This window comes from Pongo pygmaeus, chromosome 2 (assembly GCF_028885625.2).
Source record: "Pongo pygmaeus isolate AG05252 chromosome 2, NHGRI_mPonPyg2-v2.0_pri, whole genome shotgun sequence".
In the NCBI taxonomy this organism is placed as follows: Eukaryota; Metazoa; Chordata; class Mammalia; order Primates; family Hominidae; genus Pongo; species Pongo pygmaeus.
The window spans coordinates 56947405-56963153 of NC_085930.1; the positions used below are offsets into that span (position 1 = coordinate 56947405).

A 15749-nucleotide genomic window follows, 5' to 3' on the forward strand; every position below is an offset into this window, starting at 1 on the left:
TCTGGTTCTGGGCACAGTGGACATGACCCTGGCACTCAGAGAGCATGCAATCCTCCTTGGCAATTAAAACCAATATCCAAAACACAGAGATCTTAAGCCCTCAGTTGTGTTTCACTGAAAGTAAGGTTCCTACAGGCTTGGAGAAGGGAGGTAATGGAGAAGTGTTCCCTAAAGTGTGGTCCATGGAACTGCTCTGCCAACCATTTGTTGTCAGTCAGTAATGAGGAGCACAGAAATAGAAAGGAAGCATTTAAAAACTTTATAGCAATTTGCCAGAGTAATTTTATGTCTGTTGAATCTAAAAATTAAAAAATTTGAACTTTTGTTTTTAAAATTGTACTTCGCTGGTAATTCATTTTTATTATAGTTTACTAAAGTACTAGTCTATAACAGATTAGAATAAAAGCAGAAAAAAAAATCAAACTGGGCCTTCACTGCAAATGGCTTGAGGAGAAGCACTGGACTGGAAATCTGAGACATCCTGGCAGGCTAGAGAGGTACTAGAAGGTGGGGAAAGGGCAGATGTTCTATTGGATGTTAAAAAGGGAGTAAGGGCCAGGCTCAGTGTCTCACACCTGTAATCCCAGCACTTTGGGAGGCCAAGGCAGGCAGATCACTTGAGGCCAGGAGTTTGAGACCAGCCTGGTCAACATGGTGAAACCCCATCTCTACTAAAAATACAAAAATTAGCCGGTGTGGTGGTGCATGCCTGTAATCCTAGCTACTCAGGAGGCTGAGGCAGGAGAATCGCTTGCACCTGGGAGGCAGAGGTTGCAGTGAGTTGAGATTGCACCTCCGCACTCCAGCCTAGGCAATACAGCGACTCTGTCTCAAAAAAAAAAAAAAAAAAAAAAAAAGAGGTGGGGAGTTAGTAAATCCTGAAAACCTAGAACTTATCCATGAGTGAGGCTCTAAAACAGCAAATATTTATTGAGTTATTTGTGGATGCTGGAACTATACCATATGCTTTATATAAATTATTTTATTGTCTCCTCTTACAAAACTATGTGAGATAATAGCGCTTATCACCATCTTTGTTTTGCAGAGGCTTGAAAAGAGCAAGTAAGGTCCCCAGGCTATCACAGCTAGTGAGTGGAGGGCCTGCATTTTAAAGCCAGGTGTGTTGGACTCCAAAGCCTAATGTTTTATAACTCCCCACCCCATGCAGCCCCTCCAGGTGAGAGGGAGCACAGGCAATAGGCTCTGCCCATCCAGACATTCCAGAATAGGAATGAGGAGAAGGCCCTGCAGATTCAGATCATGGAGCATCTTCTATAAGCAAGTGCTTATGGAAGATGCTCTGCCTCCTAGGGAGAGACAGAGTGTGGACTTTTATCTGACTCTTCTTCCTCTCTGTTCGCCTCTGTGTTATTTCAAGAAGTATTTGAGTAGGTGGACCTATCCTAATTTGGGCCTTTTATTAGATTTTGAATTGTCCTGTCAGTAGGTTGTGTTAGTGGCATCTCCATCCATTGGAAAAAAATTATTTTGAAATAATTATAGCTTCGTAGGAAGTTGCAAAGAAACATACATGGAAGTCCTGTGTGCCCTTCATCCAGCATCCCTCACTGTTAACATCTTGCACAACTGTAGTACAATATCAGACTAGGAAGTAATCCACAGACTCATCCATCCAGTTTTGCTCCCATATTCTGCGAATCACATTTTAAGAGAAGCATCACTAAGCCAAAGTGTATCTGGAAGAGGGAGAGGGTGGTTGGTCTAGAAGCCAGGTCATATCCAGAAGTTCTAAGGGACTACTGTGAGCTTTTTGCATATAGATGCTGTGTGTTATTTACATCTCCTGTCTTAGCACCTAAAACAATGTGAGGCACACAGTTGATCCTCAGATGTTTTTTGGATTGAATGTTTGATTCAGAGCATAAAACTTGTGTACACACATAATGGGTGCCTTCCATGTTGTGGGGCCTCTAGTGAGGAAGAAGGGTGAGATTTGTCTGTCCCCTATTGCTCTAGAATGCAGAGCTGGGATTAGTGAAAGCGGGGAGGATGGAATGAAAAACATCCCACCCAGATGTATAGAAAGACTTGACCAACAATGGGAGCAATGCAGCAGGGACATAGTCGGCTACCCTCTACTGGTTGTGTTTAGTCAGTAGCAGACCATCAGGGGTTCAGTGGATGATTAACGCATTTTTTGTTTTTAGTACTAGATCAGATGGCTTTAATGGAAATCTCTTTCAGTTTCTTGTTTCTGAGATTCTAAGAACATGTGCTTATGGATAGAAATAGGATAACTGGGAAGGGGGACCAGTTTATGGGAGGGGTCTTCATGGAGTTTGAGGAAACAGCAAAACTTTCTCATGGAAGATCACCTGTAGATTTTGAAAAGACTATATTTGCTTTTTAAAAGGAAGATCATAGGCAGCCAGGTATGAAACCCCTTCTCTTAGTGTTTCTGTGTAACCTGTGGAATTTGCCCAGGGGAACATCTAGAGTTAACCTGGAAATCAGATGCTTTTCTTTCAGGCAGCATTTGGCAACATCAAAACATCAGTTCTAGAGAATATTGTGGGTGCTAGATTCTGACTATAGGTGACATGTTTTTGTCATGTTAATCAATTATTGAAATTAAGGAGAAGATGACTGCAATTTCTATTCCAGGAAATGAAGCATGCGCTGAGTTAATCAGATTAGTTCCAGGTGAAAAAAGAAAAAAAAATAGGTCAAGGTTCTTAAATTAGGCCACCTGAGAAGGTTATTATATATTCATATATGGTTACCTGGGAGGTATGAATTTAAATGATTTATGTTTTTATTTCATTCTGGCTAGCAAGGAAGATAGAAACTATTCCTTTCATGTGTTTTAAAAGCTCATAGAAAATCTATCTTTTTTTAGTTGTGGAGAAGAGAAAGGAACAAAAATGTATTTACTGCCTACTGTATGCCAATAACTTTATATTATTATTATGTCAATTTTCACAATGATTCTGATGGGTATATTTTATCATTATTATTTTATGACCAAAAAAACTGAAACTCAGAGCAGATAAGTAACTTAAGTAACTTGTTCTGGGGCACACATTGAGTGAAAAATAGAGCTGGGGCTGAAAGCCAGGTCTGGCAGACTCCAAAGCCAGTGCTCTTTATGCTGTTTACTATTGGCGGCATGCAACCCTAGCAGAATCCAAACTGACTGTATTCATGAATGGATTTCAGAACTTGTATGTCTCAAACCCACAGGTGTCAGTTCCCTGTCTGTAGCAAAGTCTGCCCAGATGAGTCTACCATTGCTGATGACCTTTTGTAGTAGAGTCAGACTCAGGCATTCAAACCATTGCTACAAGTAGGAGTCTTGGCACCTATCTCCCTGTACCCCTCAGTGCCTCCCTAATGCATGATCTTGAAGGTGAATGCTGTCCTTTCCTTTGACTGTGGCACAGCTTCCAGCTTGCCTGCTGCCCAGTGTCTAATAATCCTAGCTGAATTTTTTTCCAAGTTTTGGAAGTGGGATCTCATTCTCTTAAGTGGCTTGGAGAGAAGCCAAGAGACCCCATGGTACAAAGGACAGAGCACATGACAAATATGTTCTATCCATGCTATGGGACTTGCCAGCCATGTCGTTTTAAAGAGTCTCTTAGCTGTCTGAGTCTCAGTTCTTTCACCAATGAAAAGGGGATAATACTAACCTTCTCTATTTTCATTGTAAGGTGAATATGAGATTCAGATGCTATTGGTATCTAGGAAACTTTGAAAATAATAAGGCATTATACAAATGTAAGAGAACCATCTGTCCTCTGCAAAAGCTTTCCTCCAGAAGAGGCGAAAGCCAATGCACACGGCAGAGTAGGGAAACATCAGCTTTTACTAGCCAGCCAGGTTCCGTTTTGCTAGAAGTAGACTTGGTCTCTGTGGCCCCCTCTCTTTCCTGATTAGCATAGCTGTGTTTCTTGGCTTGGATTATTGAAATAATTACTCCCAATCTTCCCTTTCCAATGAATGCCAATCTGTTAGACCTGAACTATAGCCACTGGCTGAAGCCTTCCAAAGATCCTGATTGGGTGGACTGTGTTTTGCTCAGCTTAATTTGCTTGCTGGTTAAGTAAATATTAGGGTTGTTAATCTTCATTAGAGGGTGTTAGCCAAGAAAAATTGTATTTTTATAAACCCGTATATTAACATGGGGAAAAAAGTAAAAGTAAACCAAACAAAATTGAACAACTTTGATGCCCTAAAAGCTTCCAATGAAAACTAAAAAGCCCCTTATGTGTATTTGTTCAACAAATAAGACCATGGCTTCAAATTATTTTTGAAAGTGGGACATAGATACTAAATAAATTAAAAAGCAAATTTTCTTTTTTTTTTTCTTAAGGAATGTTCAAGTTTTTTTTATTATTATTATACTTTAAGTTCTAGGGTACATGTGCATAACATGCAGGTTTGTTACATATGTATACATGTGCCATGCTGGTGTGCTGCACCCATTAACTTGTCATTTACATTAGGTATATCTCCTAATGTGATCCCTCCCCCTCACCGACCCCATGACAAATTTTCATTTTGAAGAGAATAATCGGGACAATTAGAAGCTCATTTTGCTGTCATTTATAGATTTGAGTTTGCAAAGCAGTTTTCATGGATTTTTTATTTTCCTACATGGACTTTATTCCTTAAATGTAGTTTGTGTTTATATTTTCATGTTATAAACTTTTCACTGAAGTATAGCAAGTGTACAGGAGAGTGCACAAATTCTAAGTGTACAGCTCCATGGATTTTTACCCAGTGAACACACTTGAGTAATCAGCACACAGATCAATAACATTATGAGCACCCTAGAACATTAGCCCCCGCAGGGTCCCTTTCTGTTGGCTAGCTTCTCCTCTCAAGGGTAATCTCTGTGGCGGCTCCCATCATCATAGATTAGTTTGCCTGTTTTGAAACTTGGTATATGTAGAATCCTAAAATACACACTATTTTGTGTCTGTCCTCTTTCGTTCAATGTTATGTATGTGAGATTAATCCATGTTGTGTATAGCAATTTATTTCTATATTGTATAAATATGCCACAATTTATCCATCTTACTGTACAAGGTATTTGGGTTGTTTCCAGCTTGGCGCTATTATGAATAAAGCTGCTATGGACACTCTTGTACATATCTATTGATGAATATATACACCCAGTTTTGTGGATTATATACCTGAGGGGAAATACCAAGCAATGGGGTATGAGTATGTTTAGCTTTAATAAACACTGCCAAAAAGTTTTCCAAAGCAGTTATAATGATTTATATCTTCACCAACAGATAGAAGACTTCCCATTGTTTCATACCTTTGCCAATATTTGGTATTATTTGTCTTTTCCATTTTGGCTTTTCTGCTAGGTATGTGGTAGTGTCACACTGTGGGCGTTATGTGTTTGTTTTTTGCATTTCCTTGATGGCTAATGAAGTCTAGAACATTTTCATATGTTTATTGGCCATTTGGATATCCTCTTTTGTAAGGTGAATCTTCATGTCTTTTGCCTCATCTTTGCTATTGAATTATCTGCCTTTTTCTTATTGAGTTGTAAGAGTTCTTTATGCATTCTGAATATGAGTCCTTTGCGGAATATATGTATTATGAATATTTTCTTCCAGTCTGTGGCTTGTCTCTTTACACTCCTTATCATGCATTTTCATGAAATGAACATATGTTATTAACTTTGATGTGGTCCAGTTTATTATTTTTTCTTTTATATTTAGTACTTTTTGTGTCCTGTTTAAGAAATTTTTGTCTACTCTAAATATTTCTTACTGAAATTTTTATTGTTTTACTTCTCACATTTGGATCAGTAATTCATTTGGAAATGCTTTTAGTGTACGGTGAGAAAGAGAGGTTATTATTACTATTTTGTATTCAATTTGAGAGCAGGTACTGTTATTAACTGACCAGCTTAGAAAAATAATCGTGGTAGACACCTTAGTTTATTCTAATAAGCCTGTTGATCTGGTCCTCTCTGTTGCCAGTATCTCCACCTTCTACAAAATGGATGGTCTTTTTCTTCATTCTGTCTCATGGAGAAGATAATTTAAAGGGCCACAGGAAGTTATTTGCTTCTTTGAAGCGTTTTCCAACATTATAGATCTCATGAATCAGATCCTCCCTGCAGATGATGCAAGAGATCAAGCAATCAATGCGTTATCCGTCAAAGCAATTCACTTCTTATTGATTTTGCCATAACCATGCTTGTAGATTAGTTCATTTACTGACTTCAGATTTGGGTACCCCCATGCAATATATGGTTCTACAGTCCTCAGCATATTAATTGAAGTCTTGTTAAGCTTCACAAAGGTTCCGTTGAAGATTTGACGAAGGCGAAGAAGCTGCAACACCTTTCGGACCTTTGGGCTCACACCATTGATACCTCTGATCCTGGTGACAAATGCCAATTTGGGTTCTGCAGGTACATAGAAGTTGCCAGCTTTTCTTGCCATCCTGGCCATTCGAATTTCAGTTCTGTACATCTGCCTGTATTCCTTGTGATAGTGCTTTTCTTTTTCTTTTTCTTTTCTTTTTTTGAGACAGAGCCTCTCTCTGTTGCCCAGGCTGGAGTGCAGTGGCGCAATCGAGGCTCACTGCAACCTCTGCTGCCCGGGTTCAAGCGATTCTCCTGCCTCAGCCTCCCGAATAGCTGGGATTATAGGCCCCTGCCACCACAGCTGGCTGATTTTTGTAGTTTTTTTTTTTTTTTTTTTTTTTAGTTGAGACGGGGTTTCACCATCTTGGCCAGGCTGGTCTTGTACTCCTGAACTCGTGATCCACCCTCCTCGGCCTCTCAAAGTGCTGGGATTACAGGCGTGAGCCACTGCACCTGGCTGTGCTTTGATTTTTCATAGATAAGCTTCCTCCTTGCCTTTCGAAGCACCTTTGTGCAAACTTCTTTCTCAGGCGCTTGATCTTCAGCTCTGTGAAATTCCTTTGCTTTTTCTTAAGGGTTTCTGGCAGAGCAGGAACCTTATTCTTCTTCTCTTCTACACCCTCCATGGTTCCAGCCAGAAAAAAAGAGATTTTTTTTTCTCCTGTTTTGTCATCAGTAGACTTGAAGATATTTATTGAAAATACCATTCTTTCCTCACAGCATCACAATGTCACCTTTGTCTTAAATCAGAGGTGCCACCAAGTAGTTGATACTACCTTGAGTTTGATTGTACTAAATAAGTGGCTAATCTCTTGGCACAGGCAGGGGTGACAAAGAAAGGCCAGGACAGGATCAGAGGTCTAGAACATTTCCAGATCCACTGCCCCACAGACTAGGTTTAAATATCCTTCTCCAAGTAAAATTACTTTAATAGAATCATAGTATGAACACATAGACAGTTCACAAACAAGACAGTTAAGAAACCATCCTCTCTATTAGAAGATGGATATGGAGTGGAACCATATGAAATGGAATTTAAAGAAATGCAATACCTACTTTCAAGTTAAATTCAGTTTTTCAGAAGATTCAACTGAAAATGATTATTACTTTGTCTAATGCCAGTTCTCACAATAAGGGAAAGGCTTTTCTGGAAACAGACTTGGCTCATGCCCATTTCTTGGGGTTCATCCATCACATCTCCCTCAGCCGAGTGCAGAATTAGACACACAGAGCCTTTACCTTCTTGCTTATTTTAATTACTTTGTGAAGGGCCTTTTGTTTATGTCCAGCTGCTTCTGGCAACCTGAAATCTTTCAGGATTTCTAAGATTCATCCGGGTCTGGGATGCTGATAAAGCAGGGTCTCCTTAGATAGATGGGCACCCATCCAAGGGCCCCATCCAGCTTAAACTATGGAGGGCGTCAACTCTCTGGCCAAGCCCTCATTCATCCAGAGGATACAGCTTCCTTCCATCAGCCAGATTCAGGGTGGTATATGAAGTGGAATCCCTCCTCTTAGGGGACTTGGACCTGGTCTAGGCACCTTTAAGTTCAGGGAGTTTCCCTCCACCTCTGCTTCTCTCTCCTGGGGCTGACCCAGAAGTCTTGGCTGCCATTAATGAGAAACATTGTTCAGCAAACAAACCTCATTGGAGCAACAGCTTCTTTTGTAAGTTTCCATTTGGTGAACAAGTGCAGTTGAATACCTTCTGTATATTAGCACTCAACATCTATTCCCAGTCCTTGAGAGACTTAGTTTACCTCTAACAGTCTCCACTTAAACTTGGGGCCTGACAAACTTTACTAATGCTTGATCACCTGACCTCAAGTCTTGCTCATTCCTGTTCCCCGCCATGTTAGCTGAGTATTTTGTAATGAATCTCATCTGTCTGCTGTGTATTATGCCCCACTTTGAACCTCTGTTTTGACTTGAGTGAATCCATGTCCTGTTAACCAGGAAGACTCCAACTTAGCTGAAGTGCTAAGTTCTTAAGTATCTTGAGATGCTTCGCTGCTGCCCCAGGATCTGCCATTGAGCTCAGGACAAAGCAGTGCACTTGTCAAGAGAGAATTAATCATTTTCCGTAATGCCATCCATGTGTTGCCCTGTGCCCAGTGACAAAAGATATAACAATGACATGGAGTTAGGACTGTGGCATAATGTCCCTACAATTGTCATGCCTTATTTTCATCAGGAAAGAGTCCCAGTCACTACAAGCCTTTGCCACCCTAGACGTTGCATAATTTTGATCTTGTTCACCCATTTGCTCTATATGTACACAGAATAGCTATTTTAGGCTCATTAATGTCTGTTCTTTTAAAATAGCTTTTTAAAGAGACTCTTCTGTTTTGTGTTTATGTTTCTTAATCTCTGCACATTTAAAAACCATTGTATATAATAGAGTCACAGACTTTCAGAATCCAGAGATATTAGATGCCATTAGTTCAGTCTTTTCATGACTACATAATATTGTGAGATTTGTCTCTCTAGAGATATTTTTAAACTTCTGTTACAATCACAGGAAGTCAGAGCTGGAAGACAACTAAGGACTGTGCTAGGCCAGCAATGTCATTCTACAGACAAGGACCCTGAGGAGGCAAGTGACTGGACCACACAGGCAGTGGTGGAATAGGGTCCTGAATCTCCAGACCCTCAGTTTGGGGCTCTTTGTTCATGTAGACAGGGCTGTGTCTCACTTCCAATTTCACTTCCTAATTGTAACCCAAAGACAGCTAGGAGTTTCTCGTGGAATCTGTGAATGTGCTTGTTATGAAACACTAATCACTGCCAGGATTTAAGGTAACATAGAAATACCCGAAATGTCTTTTGGGCAAGAGCCATGAATCCCAATGGGAGTAGGCTGGGATAAGTAGTTATGTTAATAAAACTTTTCTACATCAAAAATGTGAGTCAGATTCAATGTATAAATACCTTTAAGAAGTTACACGCAGAGGGAGTTTAGTTTTAGTACAAATAGATCATTTGTTTCCATCCCTTTCTGAAATAAGGGGGGTAGAAGTTATGTCTTTCAAGTTACATTGATCACTAAAAAAAGGAAAACCATCTGCAGGAGGGTCCTTTTCCTTGTGGACTGCTGTCCTGTGTGATATTTCTGATAAAGCTTGAGCTTCCAGTGCAGCAGAGGAGAAGAGGAGAGTATGTCTTTTCTTCCCTTTTGTCTTAGCTGCATTCAGAAAATTCCACCTCTGCCCCTTTCCCCTGTAAGTGCCCCTGGTCCCAGCTCCTTCCTGAGGCCTGTTGCTCCCTGTGGGTCTGGGGCCTGTGGGAACCTCCTGTGATGGAGTACAGAGCACTGTTAAGGAGAAAGGAAACATCAGAGTCAGCTCTTCTTCTGCTCCTCGGGGCCCCGCTTTTCCTGCTCATCTTTCTCCTAGGATAGACTGAGCTACGCAGAGAGGCTCAGAGGTGTGCCTTGTAAACTTCAGAAATTATTCTACCCATCACACTCAAGGGTTTGTTTCTGCCTGCTTTGTGTCACCTCCACCCCACCCTCTGCTCCTGAAGCAGAGATGTTTGTGGCTGAATGAGGAGGGTGGAGTAGATGGGAGTGTGTTTACAGCCTCCTCTGGGCTTGTGCCTGGTGACTAGAAGGACCTGGATGGGAACCTTATGGAAGAGATAGCCCACTTTTCCCAGGAAGCTCCCAGTCTACCAAGGAGATGATAATTGCTTATCTGATGGCCTCTGGTATAAAGTGATGCCTGAGCTGAGCGTTTCTTCATTACCTCTCAGATGCCAGCACCAGTCCTAGGCTAGTGCATCAGTAGAAGCTGGATCTGAGCTGAGATGGCGATTCTGTCCTCTCTGGAGAGGCCATTGTCCCCAGGAGGCATTCATGTGTTGATTTGCAAAACACTGTTGAGTTTCTCTTAGCCTGTTTGGGGATTTTTATGCAAAGGGATCTCCATTCCTAGAATTCACTGAAAGCAATCCCTGACATGCCCTCTGCAACTCATCATGTTAATGGGAAAGAAGGGCTGGAGGCCAGCCAGGGTACCCCCCTACCCCCGCCGCCCACCAAGCCGTGTCAGGATGGCTATATTGATTGCAGTCTGACGGAAGATTATGGCAATGGATGGGGATTCACTTGGCTTTTGCAAGGCCACTGACAGTAGAGAAATAAAGCTCTGGCTCTGGAGCCTGTCTTCTTAACTGGGCTTCTATCCAGGTCTTCCTTGCCATCCCCCTACTCCTCCTAGTCCATCATGCACACCCAACCAGATCTGGCTTCCCTGGACACCTCTTAGTCAAACTCCCCAGTTGCTTAGAACCCCTTAACGGGTCCTCTTGGCCTGGACTCAGGGCCCTATAAGATCAGGTATACATCTACAAACAATTGCCTTTACAACCTTATCACTGATAAAGCCTGCCCTCTGCAGTGAAACCCACCATCTAGTCAGATGGGGTCTTCTCATAGTCCCCTAAAAATTCCAGGCTTATTTGTACCTCTATGCCTTTCCCCAGATTTTTCCCCATGTCTTCTGAGCTCACCTCCATCTGCTCAAATTCAATTCCTCCTTGAGTACTTGGCTTATGCCACACCTCCCTAACCCTTGGCCCGCATGGCTTTTTCTTTTCTTTCTTTCATTTTTGTTTGTTTTTGAGACAGGGTCTTACTTTGTCACTCAAGCTGGAGTGCAGTAGTGCAATCTCAGATCACCACAGCTTTGAGGTTCTGGGCTCAAGTGATCCTCCTTCCTCAGGCCCCCAAGTAGCTGGGACTATAGGCATGTGCCACCATGCCTGACTCATTTTTTGTATTTTTTGTAGAGATGGGGTTTTGCCCTGTTGCCAAGGCTGGTCTTGAACTCATGAGCTCCAGTGATCCACTAGCCTTGGCCTCCCAAAGTGCTGGGATTACAGGCATGAGCCACTGCACCTGGCTAGCTTTTTTTTTTTTTTTTTAACTTTCTATCTCTTTTAAAGTTAACTGGTAACATTTTGCCTTCTCTGCTCCTCTAGCTGTGCAGTAGCCCATTTCTCTGATGCGTAATACCTGAGGATAGGAACTGTTAGACCCTCCAGTCCAGGGCAAAATATGAGATGAACACATGCTATTTCTTGGGTAAATGGGGAGAGATGAATGCTTGAAATAATGAACTCTCTCTGGACAATTTAGCATCATTTCCTTCTTAATCTGGTGTTCATATACCCATTGTAAAGTGAGGACTAGAGGTACTGATAGGTATGGGGGGAGATGGAAGCAGGATTCTCAGAAGGGTTTCCAGCATAGCAGTGATGATGAGCAGGATTGAGATGGAGCAGGTGCTAGATGAAAAAACGAAAACGAAACCCAAAGAAAACAAGAAATTGAATTTGACATACCTTGGTGAAGGAAGGTGGGTGTACTGAATTGAATAAATGTCCCTTGAAAGTTCATATCTACCTGAAATCTTAGAATGTGACCTTACTTGGAAATAGGGTCTTTGCAGATATAATTAGTTAAGATGAAGTCATACTAGATTAGGGTGGGCCCTAAATCCAATGACGGGTGTTCTTGTAAGAGGAACAGAGGATACACAGAAAAGCACACCATGTTTTCCATGCCAGCCTGGATGGAGGGGCCCGTCAAGCACTCAGGGCAGCCTCAGGTTGATGGGTAGACATGGGCCAAGCCATCCCTGCAATGTGCAGGAGGGAGAAATCACATCAGATGGGATCTCTTGAATGTTCGCGTTTTTATGAAGAAGGAATCTGGTTAGAATGATCAGGAATAAAAGAGGTCTGTGCAGAGAGAAGGGTGATGGGGAGTGTACTGTGGTGCTTTTGTGAAAAGTGGATGGGATGTGGGTTTGCTTTTATGTGAGTGAAAAGAGAAGAGAAGGAAAGGAAGTGTGAAATGACCTAATTGGTTTTTTGCAATGAATGATGTGTAAGAAAATGATCTTTTTTTTTTCTGGGCCACCAGGCAGCTCTATCTGTCAGATGGAGTCACGTCAGGCAGAGGGTGGGGTAAGAGACAGCCTGGCCTTTGGAGGATTTCCTTAGGTACCACTCCAACACCTTCTTTCTCCTCCTCGGTGTCGGAGGTGGTGAGGGATAATGGGATGCACACTGGGAGCCTTCTCTGGATCCCCGCATGGTCAGTGCCCTGTCTGAGCAAGTCTGTCCCCATCTTGGATTCTTGGTCTTCTCCCATGTACAGGAGGCTTACAAAGTTTATGTAAGCATTGAGGAAAAATATTTTGTAAACCTTAAAATGCTGTATGATATTGTATCCTATAGTTCTCCAAGGACTGAGAAGGAAGATAGATGGAGTCTTAATCCTTTGGGGTTTGAGGGAGGCTCACATACTGTGTGAAAAGTAATGAAGCTTTCAGTTTGAGATGATGAAGTTCTAGAGATGGCTGGTGGTGATGGTTGCACAACAATGTGAAAATGTGAATGGACTGAATGCCACTGAACTGTACACTTAAACATGGATTAAATGGTCAATAATATATGCTATCTATTTTACCATGATAGAAAAGTCACAACTCCATCCCTCCCCCAAAAAAGTAATGTACATACAGGACAAAGCTGATATGTGAGTAAATTTGCCACTCCAGATATTACAGAGCAGTTATTAACATTTTGTGGTGAATGCTTGTATTTGCAATCATTGCAAGGAATTAGGACTGGTTACCAGGACTCAACACAATATATTATTGTTAATGCTTTTGGATGGCTCTAGAAATTCTTTTGGGAGGGAGTAAATTATGACACAATAATGGAAACAGAAGTGAACTATAAGCTGAACTTAATAACATGATCTGAGATCGCTTCTCCCCCTCTACCCCTGCCTTCAAGGTTGTTCTCCTGCCTTAGCACTACTTTTTCTTTGTTTCCCAATTTACTCCTTATCCCAGTAGGTCAAGGTGAAAACAGATTTGCATCTATAGTACAGAAACATGTGAATCTTCTGTGGCCTCCTGTGTGTTACTAAAAATGTCTCGTGTTATTATGGACTCCGGTCCTGTGGGCCAGACTTTGCTCCCAGAAAGAAGCAAGAACTATTTGCACATCTCCCAGATCATTCATTCTCCAGGCCTTATAGGATCTCCACATCAAAGCCTTATAGGATCACCCCCTCTTTTCTCCTTTCTCTAGCTCCAAGGTGCTTTTGAAGATCAGAGCCATAAGTATGAATACTGCTTGAGGGTCTCTGCATTTCTGAGGAGTCTCCCATAGGCTGAAGGCCCAGAAAGTAACTCAGAAAGGGGTTGAAAGATAGATACCTTTTGAATTGAGAAATTGTTTTACTTCATCACAAAATAAAATACTTATAGTTTGGGGTTTAAATACTGGGACATGTATTGTATCTCCCCTAAATTATCCCAGAAAATGAAGCAGAAGAACAATGTTCAATGTAGAACTGCCCATGGTGCCAGATGATTTTGAGTCACATACAGAGCCAGGTACAGCTCTCAAATGTTATGGCTACTTGTGTGACAGGCAGCCAGTTTCTTAAGAGGGGGTTGGGGGCAGGAAAAATTCAGTGCCTTCATTGTGGGCTGCTTCTTTTTGAATTTTGCTCCACAGGTTAGAAGACAGGTCCCAGTCTTCCTAATGAGGCATTGAAAGTCTAGGTGGAATAGATGCTTGCTGGAGCCTGTGGATATTATAAAAGAAAGAGCTCACTGCCTTAACTTGGTCAGGAGAGGCAGGAATGAGAGCCAGTGTGAAGGTGTGGGAGTTGGAAGGAACTTGGAACTCAACTTCTTTTGGCCCCTCAACTTGAGATTCACAATGAAAAAAAGCAATGTCTCCTCGCTGAAAGGTAAGAGTTTAAAATTTATCTGAACTCGGAATATTATAGTTTGTTTTGGCTCCAGTGGCGTATTTCCATAATGTATTTAAATCACAAATCCCTGCTCTGAGGCAAAGTCAAAACACCTGGTCTTAGTCCTGAGGTGAGGCCCTCAGAGCTGGAATAGTTCTTTGCCCTGTGCAGGGGCCATTATCAGATTTATATACAATGGAGAAGATTGTCTAGAACCTAGAGAAGCACTAACTACAGTCTTATCCTTTTCCTCCTTAGCAAAATGGAAGCTCCTCCTTGCGCAGTGCAGCCCCTTCCTCACTGTAGGTTATTCCAAGTGAGAAGAGTAAACATGACTTCCAAATGCCATCTAATGATATATGCATATCTAAAGGAGACAAGGATGACTGAATGCATCTTCATGTGTAGGAAGTGAAGTGTCTGTTGATATTAAGTACTTCTTCATGAGTGAGAGGAGGCCCATGATGGAGATGACACCAGTACCTCCTTCTAGCACTCTGAATTCCCAATGTTTACTACAGCTGTCTCTGAAACTGCAGCATCCTCACCAGGACCACACAGGGAACAAAGGCAAGACACCTGAAATCCCTTTAGCCATATTCACAACACTTACTTCATAGATAAGATGATGTTTGAAATATGAGAAGGATTTTTTTTTAAAAGAGCACTCTATTCTCCTGGTATCCTAGTATGAGTGCCTGAAAGTGCACATTGGCTAGAAGGTTTCATGTGAGCATCAGCCCCAGGGTCCAGAAGACACTCTTGGCAAGCCTGGAGAGTGAGGATGTTGAACAGGCAATGGAAGCATCCATGAAAGGCAGGCAACTGTGCACAACTTTCCAACAGATGGCTGGTCACTTGCACAGAGGGAAGGAGCCATGGATTCCATGATAATGACACTTGTGCCAGCTTTTGTGTTTCCAGAAGTATTGAAGATATAAGGGAACCACCACATGTAGAGTATGTGAAGTCTTACAGAGACGAGGTCCTAAGGTATTTATTTTGACAAATCACATTGCAAGTAATGTGAAAGCAGTTTGAAGAAAAAATGGCCCCATCTAATGCTGCATTACAACATGGATTTCTTTAGCCTAAATCTGTCAGCGACATGAAAATATATGTTTTTGTTGGACACATAATAGGTTGAACACATAATAGGTTCTAGCATGGATCTGCATAAAGAAGAAAGAAGAAAGGCTATAAAGGTAGAAGAATAAATGTATAAATATTACAACAGGACACGGAGCTGGGTGGCTCTTTACCATAGACCTCCCTCATATTTCTCACTACAGGCTTGCTCTGAGCCAACTTCCGAGTTCTCTCCTTCTCCTTCCAGACTTCCCTGCATGTAATCTTGCTCCTGGACCACTTGACTGATTTTTAATGCCTGGATATTTGCTTCCACCTCTGCATGACCAAGCCTTGTTGGTCAACATGACCAAGTCACTGTTGACTCAGTTGCAACATCTGTCCCCTGCTGAGGGCTGTCGTAGCTTTCATAGCTCACAGTCCAGCTTGAATCTAATCTTTTCTGTGGTCATTTGGAGTAGCAAGAAGCATTGTGTTTTGGATTTACTGCAGAACTCACACACTTAACTGTACACAGTC

At 41.7% G+C, this 15749-nt stretch overlaps 1 protein-coding gene and 1 pseudogene across 25 annotated transcripts in view; one reads left to right on the forward strand and one right to left on the reverse strand.

The window, feature by feature from the left end:
* The window catches only part of KALRN (kalirin RhoGEF kinase), a 700623-nt gene that overhangs the window by 114104 nt on the left and 570770 nt on the right, over nt 1-15749 (forward strand). The gene's annotated exons all lie outside the window — the stretch shown is intronic.
* On the reverse strand, nt 5920-6984 carry LOC129033030 (large ribosomal subunit protein uL30-like; annotated as a pseudogene).